This window comes from Mauremys mutica, chromosome 2, assembly GCF_020497125.1.
Source record: "Mauremys mutica isolate MM-2020 ecotype Southern chromosome 2, ASM2049712v1, whole genome shotgun sequence".
NCBI lineage: Eukaryota > Metazoa > Chordata > Testudines > Geoemydidae > Mauremys > Mauremys mutica.
In genome coordinates this window covers 197,507,086-197,527,938 of record NC_059073.1, presented here as the reverse complement: position 1 = coordinate 197,527,938, position 20,853 = coordinate 197,507,086, and the positions used below count along the sequence as shown (strand labels likewise).

The following is a 20,853-nucleotide window of genomic DNA, read 5'->3' as shown; positions in this document are numbered from 1 at the left end:
CCTAACAATCGATCAACCCCAGTATGACACATGCGGTCTGTCAATATGCATTGCTGAAATGTAAAGCTTCATGGTGGGATGTTCAAAAGCACTCAGTGTTGGCCCAACATTCCTCCCATTGAAGTCAATCGTAAATTGCCCATTGAATGCAATGAGAGCGGAGTTAAGACAATGTCAAGTGCTTTTGAAAATCCAACTCTAAAGGCATCCCCACGTTCCGCAATACTGTTCTCTTTGTGATGACGACTGAATGCCACCATCACTTTCAGAATAACCTTGCAAGTTCTGCAGCTAAGTTAATCTGATAGGTCAGAGATTTGTTAGCTGTTGTTAAAAATTAACATGACAAATAGAAATGGAAAGTTAAAAATGCATTTTCATGCCTTATAAGGCATTGCAAGTTTTGTTCAACTGGTCAAGAACTAATAAGTGATGTGTCTCTAATTTTCAAATTATTTTAAAGTGGTTTTGAAACAAAAAAGTTTGTTTAAGAGAGACATTAAAGCTAGCCATATTTCTACCAGACTTGCTAGTTGTATTTCTACTTACTACATACAGTTGATGCAGTTAAAAATAGCTGTGTTGACTCCTGTAAAATATTTTTTTTTAAAAAGGTGAGTTTTAATTGTGTTATTTCATTGGTGAGAAGTTTTACTACTAATTCTACTACCTTGCTTTTATTTAATGCTTTGTATCTATAGCTCTCAAAGCCATTTACAGAAGATATGAGTTCATTATCCTCATTTACAGCTATGGAAACTGAGGCCTGGTCTACTCTGAAAAGTAATAAAGTCAAAAAACACCCCCTGACTGTACAGCTCCATTGCTCCAGGAAAGCGTATACAATAGAGGAAGAATTTGCACTCCCTTTCTCATTCACTCAAAGAACCAAAATAGACTGATCAGAATTTTGAAAAGATATTGGGTATGACTATATAGCACATAATTAAAACATAGGGCCAAAATGTTCAAATTTGGTTACCTAAAAGTGATGTACCTAAATGTCTACAACGACACCAAAATAAGTAGGCTAATCTTCAGAGGTGCTGGGCACCCCCTTGTCCCCTTGACTTCAGTGGAAATTGTGCATGCATTTATGTAGTTGCCTAAACATGTATTTATATATCATTTTTTAGTCACCTAACTATTTTGGCTCAACTGAACCCCTCCAAATCTGGGCTGAGAAACATTTAGGGGAAGGTTACATTGTTTCAGTTGGGTTGCTATTCCTTGTAACTAGAATGTACTTTTGTTCTTTCTGTTTTACAGACGCTTTAATTGATATGGTGTCAAAAACACCAAATGTTCAGTCTGTGCTATGGTCTCCCACAAGGGTAATTGAAGAGGCAGCACCAGTGGGTACTTTTGGCTCAAGCTCTCTACTGTGTAAACTAAGTCACATACAGGGCCGGCTCCAGAGCCCAGCGGGGCAAGCACCCGCCTGGGGCGGCCCTTTCCCGGGGGGGCGGCAGGCTGGGCCGGCGGACCTGCCGCAGTCATGCCTGCGGGAGGTCCACCGGAGCCCCGGGAGCAGCGGACCTGCCGCAGGCATGACTGCGGAGGGTCCGCTGGTCGCGCGGCTCGGCTGGACCTCCCGCAGCTGTGGGCGGTTCGCTGGTCCGGCGGCTCCGGTTGAGCTGCCGCAGGCATGCCTGCGGGAGGTCCAGCCGAGCCGCGGGACCAGCGTTCCCTCTGCAGTCATGCCTGCGGCAGGTCCGCTGCTCCCGGGGCTCCGGTGGACCTCCCGCAGGCATGACTGCGGCAGGTCCGCCGGCCCAGCCTGCCGCTCCCCCGGGAAAGGGCCGCCCCAGGCGGGTGCTTGCCCCGCTGGGCTCTGGAGCCGGCCCTGCTGGTCACATACTCCTGCCTTCTCCCTCTACGGGACCCAATGGACCTTGTGCAACATCTATTTTTATTAGCAGCATCCCACCAGTCAGCATAGGGTCCACAACTATTCTCAGACCTCAAATCAATGATTTCCCATTTACAGAGATACCCAGAATTCATTCAGTACCATTGAAATTGATCCTTCTCCATATACAACAAAGCCTTCAGACTTCTAATTATTTTGTTCTACCCAGATGAACCCCCCATCTTTGTATTTGGCAACAATTACACCATCAGAATTACCTTGTGTGTGGACCACCAAACCCCTAATGTCTGGTCTGAAGAGGGTGAAGCCTCGTCCCCCAGGCAAGTTCTTAGTGCCTGTTTGTTGCAGTTATTTCTGTATTGGATGGTTCCCAAGAATGACAATGCTGCTGCCCTGCTCCTCTTCATTTTGTGCAGATGTTTCAAATGACCAGGATAGACCTCAGAAGACAGCTGCACTAAGGACACAGCACCAGCTTTTCAGCTGCTGTACCTGGATAATAATATAATAATTGGAAATATACCTATTTCCTAGAACTGGAAGGGACCTTGAAAGGTCATCAAGTCCAGCCCCCTGCCTTCACTAGCAGGACCAAGTACTGATTTTTGCCCCAGATCCCTAAGCAGCCCCCTCAAGGATTGAACTCACAAGCCTGGGTTTAGCAGGCCAATGCTCAAACCACTGAGCTATTCCTCCCCCCATGGATGTAGCTTATTAACTTCAATGGAGCTATACCAATTTACACCATGTGAGACTACAGTGTATATTATATCTAATGCAGACAGGAGACAGATGCAGGTAAATATGAATTCAATGGCAATAAATGTGTAATATGAAAGGTAGAAGGCATTTGGCCTTAGAACAAGGTGATATGCTCCTGGATAATATACACTGTAAATGTGATGAAAAATAAAGCGTACAGAAAATAAATATCAGATAGGAATATGCAGTCAGTTTCTTGCCTAACAGAGGAATCAACCAAGAGAAATCTAGACAAGAGACTCCTGTCTGATCCCTGGCTTGTTCAGGGGGATACAAAAAAGGCTAGGTGGTTTAAAATAACATGTATCTGAGTGCAGCCTGAAAAATGGAATGGAAAGGAATCAAAGTAGGAGAGCAGTTGCCCTTAGGATAAGGAAACACACACAGATAGTGTATTTTGTAAATGTGATGTAAAATAAATATGAAGTGTGCAGCAAATAAGTGTCAAAGACAGAAAGGCGCAGTGGCTTAAATGTAAACAGTACAAAGAACGATCTAGCAGTTGTGAGCTCAGGACTGAGAGATGGGAAACCTGCATTCTATTCTGATCTCTCCTACCAGCCTAAGAATTTAGGATTTTTGGGTCTCGGGCCTTGTTTACACTGAAAACTTCAGTCGACATAGCTACAGTGCCTAGGGGTGTGAAAAATGCTATGTCAACTTAACCCCGGTATAGATACAGCTAGGTTGATGGAAGAATGCATCAATCAACCTCACTACCATTGCTTGGGGAGGTGACGTTCCTACAGTAATGGAAATATAAAATCCTTCCATTGCTATAGTCTGCATCTACACTATAGGATTACAGAAGCATAGCTATGGCACCGTAACTGTGCCACTGTAGTACCCAAAGTGTAGAGATAGCCTCAGTTTCCCTGTCTCCAATAAGGGGATAATAATATTTTTGATGTCTCGAGAGCATTGGGTGAAAAGCACTATGAGAGCAAGGTGCTAATTATTATTCTGCCACCAGCAGTTTGGTCTCATATGGTCAAGACAAAGTCCTGAAATAATGGCCTAGGAAGGACCACAAGCAGATGGAGTACTACATAAAGGAGATGAAAACCAAATATAGGTAGTAAAACAAATAAATAGCCTATAATAAGTGGTATTTTGATGGTTAATACAAAAAACCAGCACAGACTAATTTTATGTATACTGTCTTGAAAAGATAGATAAATAAAGAAAGAAAGATAGATAAATATAGAAAGATAAATATAGGCCAAAGAAACATATTCTTCTACTAAACAGAGATCTAGAAGCAATACCATATAATTTATATGACTGATCACAAACAGTCATGGTCCAAACCATACAGCCAGTAGTTGCCAAGACTTCTGGAGTAAGCTTAATACTGAGAAATTTCCCCACAAAGCTTGGTTAAAATTTTTGATGCAAATGTGAAAAACGTAAAGAAAAGTTCAGAAACTGTGCAAATTCAAATGCAGGCAAGTTTCAACAGAAAATGTTTTTGTGACAAATATTTCACTCTGCCCACTAAGAACAGCAGAGCATATGAATCTAGAACCTTCCGTCCTCTCTCGTTGTTCATTGGCTGGAGGTCAAATGAATGCACAAGCATTGAGGTGCTAAAAGCAAATATCAGGATCAGTAAGATGTTAGCTGTTGTGTCTTCTTAATTATTCCTAGTACTCTACCTGGCCTCTGGTTACTTACAAGATTTAGGTCTCCACACAGATTGTCACATTCTCCTTGAAACTTGTCATGTCAATCTAACAACTTTCATAAATGCTAAATTAACTTTTTTTAAAAAATAAATAAACGGGAAAAATGCTCAGACCAGCTGCAGGAGACTATATGACCTTTGAATGTGTCAGTATGTTTGCTGGTGATTGTGATATATAAAGACAGAAATTTCTGACTGGGATGTGAAAAAAATAACATCCAGGAACTCAGTTAGAAAATGGGACACTGTTGATATTATGGATAGTTTAAAGGAATAGTAAATTCCCAAACAGCACAAACATCCTCCCTATTAATGACACTAGGGTTTACAGTTATCCAATCAAAAATATTCGGCTGCTGGATATCTTTGTGCTGACTCAAGGAATGAGGGTTGCAGGGCCGGCTCCAGAGCCCAGCGGGGCAAGCACCCGCCTGGGGCGGCCCTTTCCCGGGGGGGCGGCAGGCTGGGCCGGCGGACCTGCCGCAGTCATGCCTGCGGGAGGTCCACCGGAGCCCCGGGAGCAGCGGACCTGCCGCAGGCATGACTGCGGAGGGGACGCTCGGCCGGCGGCTCCAGTGGACCTCCCGCAGGCATGACTGCGGACGGTTCGCTGGTCCCGCGGCTCGGCTGGACCTCCCGCAGGCATGCCTGCGGCAGGTCCGCTGCTCCCGGGGCTCCGGTGGACCTCCCGCAGGCATGACTGCGGCAGCTCAACCGGAGCCGCCAGACCTGCGAACCGCCCGCAGCTGCGGGAGGTCCAGCCGAGCCGCGCGACCAGTGGACCCTCTGCAGTCATGCCCGCGGGAGGTCCGCTGCTCCCGCGGCTCGGGGGCGCCTCCCGGGCATGACTGCTTGGGGCGGCCAAAAACCTAGAGCCGCCCCTGGAGGGTTGACTTGAGATTTCCAAATGTCATGAAAGCATTCCAGCCAATGAAGTTCCTTTGGATTTACCATAGGGTAGCAGTGTACCCGAGTGCAAAATTTGTCTCGTAGCCACATAACTACACACTTAAGCTATTTGGAAGTTATTGCTCAGTCTTTTTGGTGCTGTCTGGAAACAAATGTCTTTCAGTCCTGAAATAGCATTGTTGTGAAACTTCCACACAACAAATCTCACTAGATTTCCTTGAATAGCTATTTTCATAATTGCTTCCTCTTGTTATGCTGCTACCCATCTTCTAGCCATTCCCATTTGCTTCTGTTGCTGCATGTGCCGACTTCCTTCTGCCCACTACCCAATAATGCCCCATCATCAACACCTTTTTGCTGCTGACCCTGAGCCCTGGCTTCCCAATGCTGCCTGCATCTTTCCTATGGACACTTATAATTTAAAAATAATCCTTTAAACTTAAACAAAAAAATCTGATTATCCCATCTCTTTTTCTGCTCTTATGTTTTAAAGCTGCTCATAGTCTCTTGCCATTAGAGTTCATGTTGTGAACCTGTTATTTCCCTGATAAATTTTTCCAAATCTCAAATCAAGAAGTTTCTAATTATCCTCCAAATAATATAAAGTCAAATTACAAATGAATATCATACTGTTCTGGATATTTGGACATCCCTAATGCATACAGCATATTTCAATTTAGTTCGCAACCCCCTGCTGGCAACCCCCCCACCATTTATTTGGTGAATTGATGGTCCAATGATGTCAGATACTAGGATAGAGCAGGGACCTTTACCTTGAAGATGCTGCAACTTTGAATACATTTACCAGTCTAACAAAAATGGGATCCATTCTTTATAATCATCTTGCTAAAGATCACTATGCCAGGAAAGGTTTCCAAGAACTTTTCAATTATGCAAAAAAGACCTGTTAAATATTTAAGGACTTTAGAAAATAGAAATACACATCTGTCCACTAGAACTGTGTGAAAGGACACAGACTCAATTGGTAAAGGTGAAAAGCCTACATAATTAGAACTGAAACATATGTAGCCAACTGACAAACTTCTTTCTTGGAGGTACACACATATAATTTCCTATATATATACATTATATATATATATATATAAATAAAGGCATATTGAAGGGGAAATCTTGTATTGATGTGTGAAGCAATGTAACATCCAAACTACATACAAAAATATGACTGCACTGCTACAGAAGTGTAGGATTGGAAGGGACCTCAATATGTCATCTAGTCCAGTCCCTTTCATTCAAGGCAGTACTAAATAATAATTAGACTATTCCTGATGTAACTAACCTGTTCTTAAAAATCTCCAATGACAGAAATTCCACAATCTCCCTAGTACTTTACTACCCTGAGGGCTTGGCTACACTTGCAGATGTGCAGCGCTGGGAGTTACAGCTGTGTTCGTACAGCTGTGTAGGGAAAGCGCTGGTGTGTGGCCACACTCACAGCTACCAGCGCTGCAGTGTGGCCACATTTGCAGCATTTGCAGCGCTGTTGGGAGCGGTGCATTATGGGCAGCTATCCCAGCATTCAAGTGGCAGCAACGTGCTTTTCAAAAGAGGGGGGTGGGGTGGAGTGTGACAGGGAGCGGGGGAGAGAGAGAGAGAGAGTGGATTTTTGGAGCCGACACTGTGTGTCAGCTCCCTGCCTTGCAAATTCTGTGTCAGCTCCCTGCCTTGCAAAATTTGAAAATTTCCTCGACCCCTCATTTGCTCTTAACTGCAAATAGCCTGCAGACCAGATAAGCAGCTGCTACAACGGACTCCCTTTCTCCCCCTCCCCCCACTGTTTCTCTCCTCAAGCAAACACTCATCCCCCTGCCTGCCTCATTCACAGCAAGGTAGTGGGTTATCTCAATTGATTGTTCACAGTCAGTTATAGATTGATCACAGCAAACAGGAGCTGTGTTTGTTTTTTAGATAAGCAGCTCCCGGAGTACCGAGTTCACAACAAAACAAAGAGAGGCATCATAACAAAACAAAGAGACTAATTTAGTTAAAAGCATTCTGGGATATCTCCTAATACCCTGGAGGCCAATAACAGCACGGGTGTGTGGCCACACTTGACAAGCAGCGCTGCATCACCAGCGCTGCACTCGTTATACCCCAAGCAGACCACGTGTACAGCCAGCGCTGCAGCCGGGGAGTTGCAGCGCTGGATGTGCCTTGCAGGAGTGGACAGTTACTAAGTTGCAGCGCTGTAAAGCCTCCACCAGTGCTGCAACTCTCCAGTGTAGCCAAGCCCTGACAGTTAGGAAATTTTTCCTAATGTCGAACCTAAACCTCCTTTCCTGCAATTTTAAGCCCATTGCTTCTTGTCCTATCCTGAGAGGTTAAGGAGAACAATTTTTTACCCTCCTGCTTGTAACAACCTTTTATGTATTGAAAACTGTTATCATGTCTCCTCTCGGTCTTCTCTTCTGCACACTAAAACTCATTTTTTCCCCAATCTTTCCTCATAGGTCATATTTTCTAGACCTTTAATCATTTTTGTTACTTTCTTCTGGACTTTCTCCAAATCGTTCCTGAAAAGTGTCTCCCAAAACCAGACACAATACTCCAGCTGAAACCTTATCAGCACGGAGTAGAGCGGAAGAATTACTTTTCATGTCTTGCTTACAACACTCTTGCTAATACATCCCAGAATGCTGTTCATTTTTATTCCAACAGTGTTACACTGTTGACTCATATTTGGCTTGTGATCCACTATAAGTCCCAAATCCTTTTCCACAGTAATTCTTTCCAGGCAGCCACTTCCAATTTGTATGTGTGCAATTAATTGTTGCTTCCTAAGAGGAATACTTTGTATTTGTCCTTACTGAATTTCATCCTATTTACTTCAGACCATTTCTCCAGTTTTTCTAGATCATTTTGAATTTTAATCCTATCCTCCAAAGCACTTGCAACGCTTTCCAGTTTGGAATGTTTTGCTATTCCAAAGTACAGACAAAGCATGGTAGGTAGACAGTTATGCACAACTGAAACATATTTCCCTGCTGATTGACATGTCCCTTCATGTAAACTAGGAAGTCTGTACTGCACTACTGGCACTTCTCTAGTCATATGCTGAGAGCACTGTGCCATTTTAACATGAAGCTGATTAATTCAGTCTTGTAGTCTGAAAGAACACAACTGAGCTTTGCTTATCATGGAATTAAAGCAAGTAATTCGAGCTCCTGAGCTGTTACAACTGCAGTTTAATGCCGAGCATTATGACATACTGATGTAGTAGAGATGAGTCAGTAGTTTAGGGTAAAGGGTACAATCCTAGCGTCCTACAAAATCTTAAAAACCTTTTCTTCTACCCTCAAAAGAGAAGGTAGGTAGAATATATTTGCTTTTTTTCAGCATTATGGCTAATCATTTTCTCAATTCCAGCTATTTACCTTTAAGTTGTAGCTTCTGAAAATTGCTAGCACTAGCCAAATGGGTGGACTTCCCAAGGCTTACTAGCTGACAGACAGATCACAATACTCTTACTGCACAAATAGTCCCTTTGACACCAGTGAGGCTACATTTATTTGGAGAAAACAAATTAGGCAGATGGGCGTGGAGGGCAGGGAGGGAGGCAGCATGTATTAAACCGCTGATGGTGTGCCATATGGCCTAAGGGAGGGTCTTTCAACCATGTGCTGGGCAGATCAGAGAAGTGAAGAGAGGGATGTTGATGCAGCACAGTACGAGCATCACAAAACGATGAGTTCTGAGTTGTTAAAAGTTTTGCATGGGGATTAGAAGGCTAAGGAAATAGGAAGGAAGCACACAATATTTTAGGGTTTATGGATGGGATCGTTTGAACTAGAGGTTAATTTAAAATAAAGAATGCGGTCCACAACCAACTAACCACACACACTGAACAGGGATGCTGCACAGAAATTAGAGACAGAACAGAAGAGAGTGGTAGGTCATCTTGTCTATATACTTACAGATACTGATTGCCCCTCACAATATATTCTCAATAGGCTTGTCCAATGTAGTTTTGGCTATGGCACTTCTCCTTCTAAGACCCCTACACTTAGTAGATTTCAGCGTTAGGAAACATTCCTTCTACTTACCCTACGTTTTCCTTTGTGTAATTATATTCAGTTCTTCCTAGATTTACACTCTGGTACCAAGCCACCTAATTCTTCCTTGGTGTTGTCCTTAAACACATCAATTTATACCAACATTAATTGTCATTTAGCATAGCCCTACATATTTTGGTCCCTTAATCCTTCATCATAGATAAGCCACTCCAGCCTATTACTCGTTTCTGAGACTCTTCTCTTTGTGCTCACTCCAATTCATTAACATTTTATTTTTGAAGTGCATAGAAGTGTATTCAATCTTCCAGGCATATTCTCACTATGCTCTTATTAAAAAATGACCATTACCACCTTTCCCCATCAATAGATGCCTCTGCATTCACAGCTCAAAATCTCTGTGGATATTTTTTCCCAGCATAATACATTGTAATGATCATATGGAACTTGCTGTCTGCTATGAGTATAGGTCTTTTATGGCATTACTACTTTCTCCATCAAATAAATATGTGCTGTTTGAATTATTTCCACCCCAGATGCATTAGCATTTCTTTTCCAGGTTAAATCTCATTTCTTTTATTTACTGCCTATATTTAATTTCTTTAGGTCCCTTTGTATTATTTTTCTGTCCTCTCTGAGGTTTGCAGCAGCTCTCAGTTTAATATCTTCTGTGAGTTTATTTGACAATATTATTTTTAATCAAAGATTATCACATTTACATATACCACACAATAAAAGCAGAGACAATGCTGATATACAACAGTTATATACAGAATATAAAGAACAATTTAAATAATGTATTTGAATCTCTATTTTTAAAATGATGGGAACAATATAAAGAGAGCTATACATAGTGAAAATTACAGTGGTAAGGGACCATATTCAGTAAATTTACAACCAGGATGATTGAATTTGACTCATTCATTTTAAAAAAAACAACAACCTCAAAACAAAACCTGATAGTGTTGACTTTGTCTCTCAGTCTGTCTTCAATGTCCTTTTCTTGGGCAATGTCACTGAAAAACTAGTATTGAGAAACTGATCTCTACCAATATCCTGGACCCCGCATACTAAGAATTTAGTCTGGCACATGGCATGGATTTGGCTCTAGTAGCACTGCTGGACGATCTTCTTATCGTCATTGACAGAGGGTGGAACTCTGTGGTGACACTATTGGATCTATCAGCACCTTTTGGCACCTTCAGTCATAGCACTTGGATGAATGGTTGCTGGCTCAAATGCAAAACCATATGTCAGTCCAGGTTTACTTCAAAAGTTTTATGACAATTATGAACATAGTCTGGGTTTTGATTTTATAATGAAACACACAACCAAGTTAGTTCTGTGTGGGTTTGGATGCCATAATGAATTGGTGTGAAGTTCTACAGATGACCAAAGGTTTTATAATTTCTTTTCTGCTGCTTTTTGCTGCTTTTCTAACTAAGTACACTACACAAACTAAAATGGTTACTGTCACATTTCAAAAGTTCATAATCCATAATAGTTAGAACAATTGGGGTTTAAATAAAAATGATCAGAGGATGTGTTAGCAGAGTTATCGCTATTGATTTTTATTTCCTGTCCGCTTAGTAAAATACTTGTTGGTGTCAAACTAGATTTATCAGTATAAACTTCTAAACAAAAACAATGTCCTGTGAGTATAGATTCCCAGGGTTATGGAGTAAAATTTCCATTGACTTCAGTGGGACTGGTATTAGGCTCATGGTGTCCGTTTCCTCAGAATTAACAAGTATATTTGCATTGAAATTTCTGTCAATGCTCTATGATTTGCATTTTATTCTCAATGATGTGTAAAAAGTCTGTGCCCAAATTGCTAATTTCATTTGAGACAATCGTGCTGGGATCAACTGCAGGGTGGCTCAGAAGAACTTCGGCCTTACACTTCATTGTGAGTTTCTTGGGTAGATTCTGATCTCTGATTTCAGTGAAGTTACTCCAGATTTACACGGTGTAACTGAGATCAGTACTGCCCCTCCTGTCTTCTAACATACTCAAGGCTTCTTTTTTAACATGCTTTTGTGAGTAACATACAAGTTTAAACGGTTTGACCTGTAAAACAAAGAATCTTAAAAGGCTGTTTTAGTCTATATAAATAAGGCAGTATATTTTTCACTTATAATTCAGAGCTAGTGTATTTCCTCTGATAATCAGCCATGTGTACAGTGTGGGCTATCAGTAGTAACTGCTCATAAGTAGTCACCACACACACTGAGTTAGAGCTCTCATACAGGCTTATTTGCTTCCACGTCACTCCTCTCCTGTCTTGCTTGTGATCTTAACCTAGGAGAGGAGTTAAGAGAATGTGCCAGGAGCTGCCTTCCCACTTGCATGCTCCATGCTAAGGCCAGTCACAATTACAGTCCCCTGCACATGCCTCCTCCAATCCCCAAGACATGTCATTCCAGAGAGGTGACGCCACCTCCCTCTTCTTCTGAACAGTCTTTCTGAGATAATCTGGCACATCAAGGAGAGCAGGTTGCACTGTCCCAACTGACACGGCATCCTGCACAGTCCTGCTTGGTATCAGAGAGCTCACTGAAGCATCCTCACTCCCAGTGCTCCCTCTGCTGTGAGGTGGCTCCATAACACCCCCACCGCAGAACTGCATAGAAATCAGAGCCTGCAATAAGCTACACATTCTTTAAACTGTTTGGGTACAAAGTATGATTTTTAACCTAAGAGCTATATCAGTGCCATCATACCATTTTACATGGCAATATTCTAGTTCCCTTATTGGGATAAACAACTCAGTTGAACCAGATTATTGCCTCATAAAACACAGCAGCAATATTATCATTGCTTAACTGCACCTGAATTCAGGCAGAACTACTTCATTCAAACAGCAGTAAACACATGGAGTAAGTTGTTAAGTAAGGTCATTGAAGCAAATAACATAAATGAGTGTTAGAAACACTGGTCACTCTCCTGAAGGAGACTGAAGGATTCAGTGACAGATGAATTAAACTAACCAAGGGCATGCTTGGATGGCAGTATTAAAATTCACTGCTGCACAGAATGATGCTGCAAGGCTTGTGCAGCACTTCTTACATCCTCAAAATAGGGCTTTAAGTGTGACATAAGTGGCAGCTAGGCCCTCTGCAAAGAAGCCTAATTTCAGCTTGGATAAACAGAGGACTTTGGTCATCAGGGCTGCCAATGAAATGCCTTTCGGGAGCATTACATTCAGGTTTGGTTGTGATTTCAAAGAAAGCATGTCTTTGAAAGGTGTGTAAAGTAGAACGGACACTGAAATATGAAACACGTGCTTACAGCTTGCAGCTTCACAGTATTCACTTCCTATGCATTACCTTATCCACTATCAGCCAAGGTACAGTCATGTAATGGTGCTGGCAGGAGCTTTGGTTTGTATGCTGAGCTGGCCATTTGGGAGAATATGTATTCATAACACACTTTTTTAGAAAACAAAGTCAGGTAACAGATACCTCAAAAGCATGGATGTTGCCACATGGCAGTGACCATTTTAAAATAGTAACAGTCACTTGAAATATGTCACAGCTTTATAACCCGGTCCCTACTTGTGCCCAGCCTGCCTACTGCCACCTTATCTAACCCCAGCACTGGTTTCCTGCTTATTGTTGCTCCCTCCTGCCGGCCCATCCTTGGCCCCAGACAGCTCCATCCACTCCATTGGGTGCATTCTGCCACCCTTCCCCATCCCTGACATGTCTCATTTACTCCTTCTAGCACCGGCTCCCTCCTCTAGTCTATCCCTCATTCCATAATGTTGTCCCCTGTCTCCCAACAACTCATTTTTGCTGTGGCTTCCTTTGGCTTATTCCTTGACCCAGCTCAAGTTCTCTTACCTGTCTGGATTCCTCCCAAAAGGCCTAATCCAAAGCCCATTAAAGTAAATGGAAAGAGTCTCATTAACTTCAGTTCATACTGGAGTAGGCCCTGTAACAGTAACTGCAATTAGAATCAACTTGATACTGAAGTCCAATACATGAGCCCATACCCAACACCCCCCCAGAGGAGATTTGTCACCTCCCTCTTTATCTTATTTTCAAAGGCATAATTTAACTTCTCTGAAGGGCTTGGTGCTTTTCATGACACATTCATCTTCCTAGATTCCTCTGAGTGGTTACATGTGACACAATACTCACTTCTATTTCAAGGCTAACAGCAAATGGAAGTGCAGGCTTGAATTTAGGAGGTTTCTAAGCATCAGAGGGGTGAGGTTCTGCAACAACCTGCCAATAGGAGTTCGCTGGACAAATTTATGGGTGCAATTTGATGACTGGGTTGCTTGTGATGATTGGGTACAGGGCTTAACTCCTGGTTTATGTTGCTAAAAGCTTCAGAGTTTCTGCTGATCACCTACAGAGGATGTCCTCCCTGCCCCAAATGTATTGTGGGTACATGTAAATATATATTCATACATGTATATGAAATATCAGAGATGGGCACAGCTGGAGATGGGACATAGGACAGGGAAGGCCAGTGCTTTAAGCTGGCACAAAGCATTCTCTTTCTCAGATGCTTGGCTGGCTGGTTCTTGCTCAGTTGCCCAGGTCCAACTGATCACCCAATGTGGGGTTGGGAAGGAATTTCCCCCTGGGTCAGATTGGCAGTGATTTTGGGGTGTTGTTTTTTTTGCCTTCCTCTGGAACATGTGAGTGCAGGTCACTTGCTAGGCTTATCTGGGTATATCTCACTGAATCATTTCCCTGCCATTTTAGTTGCCTTGTGCACTGTTGCTCCTTGGTCTCCCCTATTCTCCGCCTATGACATATGATCATTGAGTCTCCTGTGTCCTGTAATACTTAGTTCTAATTTTTGGTTGTTGGATTTAGTGTGCAGGTGTTGGCATTAGGAGGTCAGAGTAAATGTTCGGGTGGTCCCTTCTGTCCTTTACCACTATGATTATATGAGAATGGTAGTCTGTGTATATTTTTACTGTATACAAGATAACAGCAGAATGTTTAATTCTGATGTACATTGAAGTAACCACACATTCCTTTGTCCAGGACACACCTGTTTATCACCTTTATTTAGGTGGTTTGTCTGGTCTTAAACATGTTCTTGTAACATCATACAAAGGGAATTCATGACTTCACAAATAATGTTAACACATGCATTTTAAATGATCTTAATAACCAGCATGTTATTAACTTTCATTTGGTACCTGATAGGGCATATATTGTACAAATATTATTGCAGTAGAATGTAGGGTGTGAATACAGGGGTACCTAGAGTCACTTAAGAGAGAGAGGATTTCTGCACCATCAACTCACTTTACATATCACCACAGAAGGTAATTATAATGGACTTCTGGACTTAAAGTTTTTGGATTATTTTTAACTAAAATTGTAGAAGTGGAGGGCTCCATTTCTTCCACTTTAAAAAAAAATTAAAAAGTTTGTATAGCCAAGAAAAAAATATTGAATCATATTGAGAAAAACACTTGGCAACAATGTGGTTTGCTTCATGGCAGTGTCACCATATTTTTGTCAACATCTGATGGACTTGAAAAGTTCAGTTTTATTGAATTGCTATAGAGTGTTCAGAAAGAAATTACATCAACTTGTTCTGTAGGCTGGGTCAGTAGCCAACTACACACAAATATTTCAATAATTAAGATTCACTAATAAAAAAAAACACTAAACCAAACCTCAACTGTGTTACCATTGATATAACACAACAAGATTCTGAAGAGCTGCTTAAGTAGGCTGAATGCTAAGCAAACACGTTTACAAGGCTTGATCCTGCCAGAATATAGAACCAGTGAAAGAGATGTAATCAAACTTCATGTGTTTGCATTTTTTTATCTACAGTGAATTAGCTTCCTGTGGTGAATGACAATTTAAACATTAGTCTACTGATACTTGTGTCCTGAAAACGCTGTTGGTGGCAAAATAGCTCTGTGATTCACTGTCAGCCTTTATTTATTCCCCATTAGTGTGTGTCACCATATGCCTGTATGTGATCTGTCCAAGAATGTCAACTTATCTAAAAGAGAATTTTAGAAATTTGTTTGAGAGAAAATGTGTTCTAGAGAGGACTTCACATTTAAAAAATGCCAAAGAATAATGGAGATAAAAATCTTAGGCCAAGATTTTCAAAAATGAAAAGTATTTTTGGGTGCATGAGATTTCAGTTACTCAATATACACATTTAAAAGGGGTGATTTTCAGTAATTAAGTGTTCAGCACGATCTGAAAAATCAGCCCCCTTCCAGATGTCTCTGGCTGGACACCCAAACCCTAATCTATTTTGAAAATCTTGGTCTTATGTCATCCAGTGATGATACCACAATGCTGCCACATATCATGTTTATGGATTTCATCTATTGAGCTTAGTTGCTAACAGGACTCTGTTATGCCATCTTATGATCTAAAAGTTGAATTCAGAAGAGTTATGTATTCAGTCTGTGGCAAATCATTTCAGTTGTTCAGTCACTGCAGACATTTCCTCCCATATATCAGGGGATAGAAATGAGCAAAACCTTCTTAAGAGCAAGAACTATCTCAGAAGAAAAAAAGGATAACAACCCTGAGGCCCTAGGCTGCACTGAGCATGGCTGAGCTGGGGAACACGTTGCAGTATTAGAGTGTGTGTCAAAGAAGGTGAGGACCCTTCATGTATTTCAGGTATACACTAATGCAAGCCACTTAAAAGCAAAAATAGTTCGACCACAATGAATGACAGCATAAGAGCACGTGGATGTAACTCTGCCCTTCTGTAAGTCCTCTTTACACCCCTGCTGCATAGCCAACTATACACCACCTGCTCTGACCATCAGGCATAGGGGGCCCTCTAGGGCATGACAGAATGGGACTAAAATGCCTGCCTTTCTAATACACGTTAAGGCTTTGATTCAGCACTCCAGTGATCCATGGGACTCTTCTTTTGCTAACATTTTATTTCATAATTAACCATTTGGTATTTCTTGCCTTCCTTCTAAAGCTTTGGTACAGGCCACTGTTAGAGAGAATATACTGGAGCTAGATAAATGATTGGTTTGATCTCGGGTAGTAGATCCTAGGTTTCTTCATTGTGACTGGGAGCCTGCAACAAAATGGTATGATTTCAGGAGCAACTCTGAGGGCTATAAAAGATGTGTGGGGTAGAGGAATAGACAATTCCTTCAAATCCTTCTTAAAAATTCACTTCCTTTGTCTTGTTTTATGTCACTGTCAGCGCCTTTGCCCAAACTGATTTAATACTAAAATAAAATGGGAAGCGAAACATAAAACTTTAACATAACATGCAAACAACCTGAGAAAAATACAAAACAGAATCAGATGACAGGAACTGACAGACACTTTTTAAATGAAGCACCTCACAAGGTGTTCTCTTTTCCCTGAATCTCCTTAGTCTGATGCAATTGTTCATTATATTAGGATAGTTGCCTTTTTAATTTAGATTATAAGATCCTCAGAGCAGGGAACTCAACTTTTAAAGTGTGTATGTAAACCTCCATGAACAACAGTGGCACTACAAGCATTATATTGAGAAACAGATTACTTTCAGTTTATTTAATTTATTCAAAAAGAAGATTAAAAGGTGACTTGATCACCATCTATCTACAGAAAATATTTCTAATGGCAGATGGCTTTTTAATCTAGTAGAAAAAGGAATAATGAGCTCTAAGGATTGGAACTTGAAGATAGACAAATTCAGACTAGAAATAAGGTGCATTTTTTAAATAGTGAGGGTAATTAGTCATCAGAACAATTTAGCTAGGGATTTGGTAGATTCTCCATCACTTGAAGTCTTCAATTCCAAACTCAGTGTCTTTCTAAAAAAATATGCTATAGCTCAAACAGAAGTTATGGGCCTGATGCAGAAATTATTGGGTGAGGTTCTTTGGCCTGTGTTATGCAGGAGGTCAGATTAGATTATCATAATGGTACCTTCCAGCCCTGGAATATATGAATAGAAATAAAAAATACAAAGTAGTTAATGTGTCTAAAATATTTCACTACTGCAAAGAAGTAGGGTAATGGCCATGAATGCAGGAACTAAGAGGAGTTAGAGATGGCTGGGAGGGCTAGCTGTACATCAGGGAAGAATTCAGATATGAAGCAAACTTGGATGATGAGTTGGAAAGTGAGGATCTGTTTCCAATTCCAGATGAAGTCAGCAAAGACAAAATCTCAAAAGATAAGAAAGGACTGTCTTAGGAGTAAAGTACTTGTATTAAAAATGAAGAATGGCGATACACTGTAGAGTATATAAGCTTCAGATTGATTCCCAGCATCCCACTTTTGGAGCTTAATTGTTTAACACATCATAAAAAAATTAATTGCAGTTAGGAATGGCAATTCAAGAGCACAACAATATTTAAACATTTGGAAATTGTTCACACATTCTAATGGTGTGTGGCTACTGATTAAAACGTGTCCAAAAAAACCCTACAAATATAAGAAGAGCATTTTAAAAAAAAGAACGCTTTTTTGTTACAGAACTTTAAGGTACTTAGATGCTTTTGTGTCCTATAGATATTCAGGACTACTTTCCAAAACAGATTGCACTTGTATATGGTTCTGTGAATTAACATCAAATATCACAAACATCTTCTGAAAGTCTCATGCAGCCTGATCCAACGCTCACAAAAGTCAATGAAAAGCCTCCCACTGACCTGAATGGGCTTTTAATCAGGCCCATGGTGCATTGTTATCAAAATGGACAATTTTATGGTCCCTAGTTGTGTACAGAATGTAATACTCAATGGAACATGTTACTACTGACCTTTCTTTAAAAGGATAAATTAGTAAGAGTAAATACTAGTCAAGCATCTATGCTGCAGGCACATAAGCAGAGGTAACATCTGTGAGTCAGCCTGATCGATGTTATTGCTGACCAGCTAGTTCATGCAGCCTTCGGAAAGAAAATGTCTTCAGGCTTTTTAGGAGTTGCATCAACACATTGATATTTGGAAGAAAGGGTAATTAGAACCCTGCTGATTTTAACCATAAACAGCATTCACATTTTAATGGCAAAGACATTCTATTAGTGAGACAATTATTAGAAATATTTTCTGGTTTGGTACAGCTCATGTTGCAGCATCTTTAGAGATTTTTGCCAATCTTGGTGACAATTTCTCTCTCACACACAGCCCCCCCTCTCCTGAACCCTCATCTGAACTTTTTCTGTGTAATGAATGCTCCTGCGCCTTCATTTGGCTTCAGAAATACACCCCATCCTTCCCCTTTGCACAGCAGTAGCTGCTGTCAATCCTTTACAGTATGACATTTTTAAATGTTCAAAAGCAGCTCTGTTTTCTCAGAGGCTATTTGCCTTTGTCACATAAAGAGGAAAAGGGTGTATGGGTTCCCCCCACCCTAGAACTTGGGAAAGTATTCACACTGGTTCTGAACTTTAAAATAATCCTCTGAAACATTAAAGATCTCCTCTTTAACCACTTGTAAAAAGGATTTAAAGAAAAATAACCCCTGCAACCTTCTTGCCCCTCTATTTTCCATCTGCAGTGACAGCTGAGCAAATAATTTATTCAGTGATTTTCACCTCTTCCTGTTCATAGGTTGTCCACAAATGATTGCAATTTTTCCATTTGTGAAGAAGCCATACACACAGATTACATTATGAGCCATCTATACTCATGTTTTTCAATCAGCTGCTACTGAACATGAGCTATTGTTTATGCACCTGCAGAATCTGGCAGGAGGGGACAGAACTATTCTCCTGTGGTTTAATTTTTTCAGTCTGAAAGATCCCAAACAGTGGCATTGTGCAATTGCTCATCTTCCCTGAGGGTTCTGCAAAGTTCCATTATGTCAATCCTCTTGTTCGGTGTGTATATTTAAGGTCAGAAGGGACCATTTTGATCTTCTAGTGTGAACTCCTGCACAACACAGGCAATAGTGGTTCCTGCATCAAGTCCATACTGTCTGGTTGAGCTATAGTACATCTCTTGGAAAGAAATCCAATTTTGATTGGAAAACCTTACCTAGGGATGTGGTGGATTCTCCATTGGTTGAAGTTTTGTAATAGCTAATTACCCTCGTTGTAAAAAAAAAATTGCTATTTCTATTCTGAATTTCTGTAACTTCAGTTTCCAGTTATTAGATCTTGTTATGCCTTCATCTGATGAATTAAAGAGCTTTCTATATGAGCAATCTTATCCCCATGTAGGTACTTCTAGACCATGATTAAGTCACTACTTAACATCTCTTTTCTAAGCTAAGTAGTTTGAGTTCTTAAGTCTGTCGCTATAAGGCAAACGTTCCAGCTGTCAGTTTATTCTTGTAGAAAAACTGGAAAGGGTTCAGAAAAAGATCCATCCTTTCTGAAGTCTTGACACTAGAACTGGACACTGTATTTCAGTAATTCTAATAATGGTCTCACTCATGCTGTATAAAGAGGTAAATCCACCTCCCTAGTCTTGCTGATATTCCCCTGCTTATATACATCCCCAAAGATTGCATTTGTCCTCTTAGCTACAGCATTGCACTGGGAGCTGAGGTTCAGTCAATTGTCCTTCAGGATCTAAAAGTCCTTTTTCTAAATTACTGCTTTACAAAACACAGTCCCTCATCCCATAAGTGTGACCTACATTCTTGGCTTCTAGATGTAAGACCTTTTATTGAGCTGTATTAAAATACGTTGTTCAACTGAACCCAGTTTACCCTGTGATCCATTCAAAGTTTTTGTCTCATCTGTAAACTTTACCAACAATCCTTTTGTGTTTTCTCCAAATTATTGATGCCAATATTCAATAGGATTGGCCCAGAATTGGCAGATCCCTGTAGGATTCCAATAGAATCGCTCCCAATGGACAATAAGTCCCCATGTACAATTACTTTGAGATCTATCAGTTATTAAATGGATGAAAAACTATGTGCTCTATTTGTAGGATATATTGCTAGCTTTTTTTTAAATCAGAATTTTGTGCCTTACTAAGTCAAATGCCTTACTCACAAAAGATGTAATTCCAAGTACATGAGGTCAACACAGTTACCTTTGCCAACCAAGCTTCTAATTGAATTAAAAAAAAATCAATATCAAGTTTGTCTGACAAAGCCATATTGATTGGCATTAATTATGCTGTCACTAAAAATGTTTTGTGCTGTAGGGCCATGTTGGCTGGGGCACAGGCCAAGATGCTATGCTACGAGCACAGAACTCAACAAACATGCCTTCTCCCTCAAGGAGGCCCACAGACACCCAACCCACCACTTCCACCTCTCCCTGCACAGATGGTGATGGCCACCATCTTGGTCAATGCACCAAGAACTGAATCTGACCACCAGACCTGAAAGCATGAACTGCTACAGCTTGAGCTAAAGAGCCAAGCCTCTATAGCTGGGGGGCTGTAATAACTCATAACACACACTCACCGGTTAGTTACATAGCCCTTTACTGGTCACATATGCTGGCCCTGTGGCTGCTGTAGATGAATGAATGTTGATTTTGTTGAGAGGAAGAATGGTCCAATAGTTAGGGAACTTGCCTGGGATCCTGGTTCAAATCCCTGTTCTACCCCAGACATTCTGGATCTTAAGCAGATCATGTAACTTCTCTGTGCCTCAGCTCCCCATTTGTAAAGTAGGGCAGTACTATTACCCCTGTCTCACATGGCTATTTCT

At 41.0% G+C, this 20,853-nt stretch overlaps 1 long non-coding RNA gene across 1 annotated transcript in view; it reads right to left on the bottom strand.

Annotated features, from left to right (window-relative positions):
* Positions 1-10,253: 10,253 nt before the first annotated feature.
* The window catches only part of LOC123365231, a 30,874-nt gene continuing 20,274 nt past the window's right edge, over positions 10,254-20,853 (bottom strand). Inside the window, exons 2-3 of the long non-coding RNA XR_006577486.1 lie at positions 13,105-13,195; positions 10,254-11,882 (exon numbers count right to left, since the gene is read on the bottom strand). This is a non-coding gene — a long non-coding RNA (uncharacterized LOC123365231). The remainder of the gene's footprint in view (positions 11,883-13,104; positions 13,196-20,853) is intronic.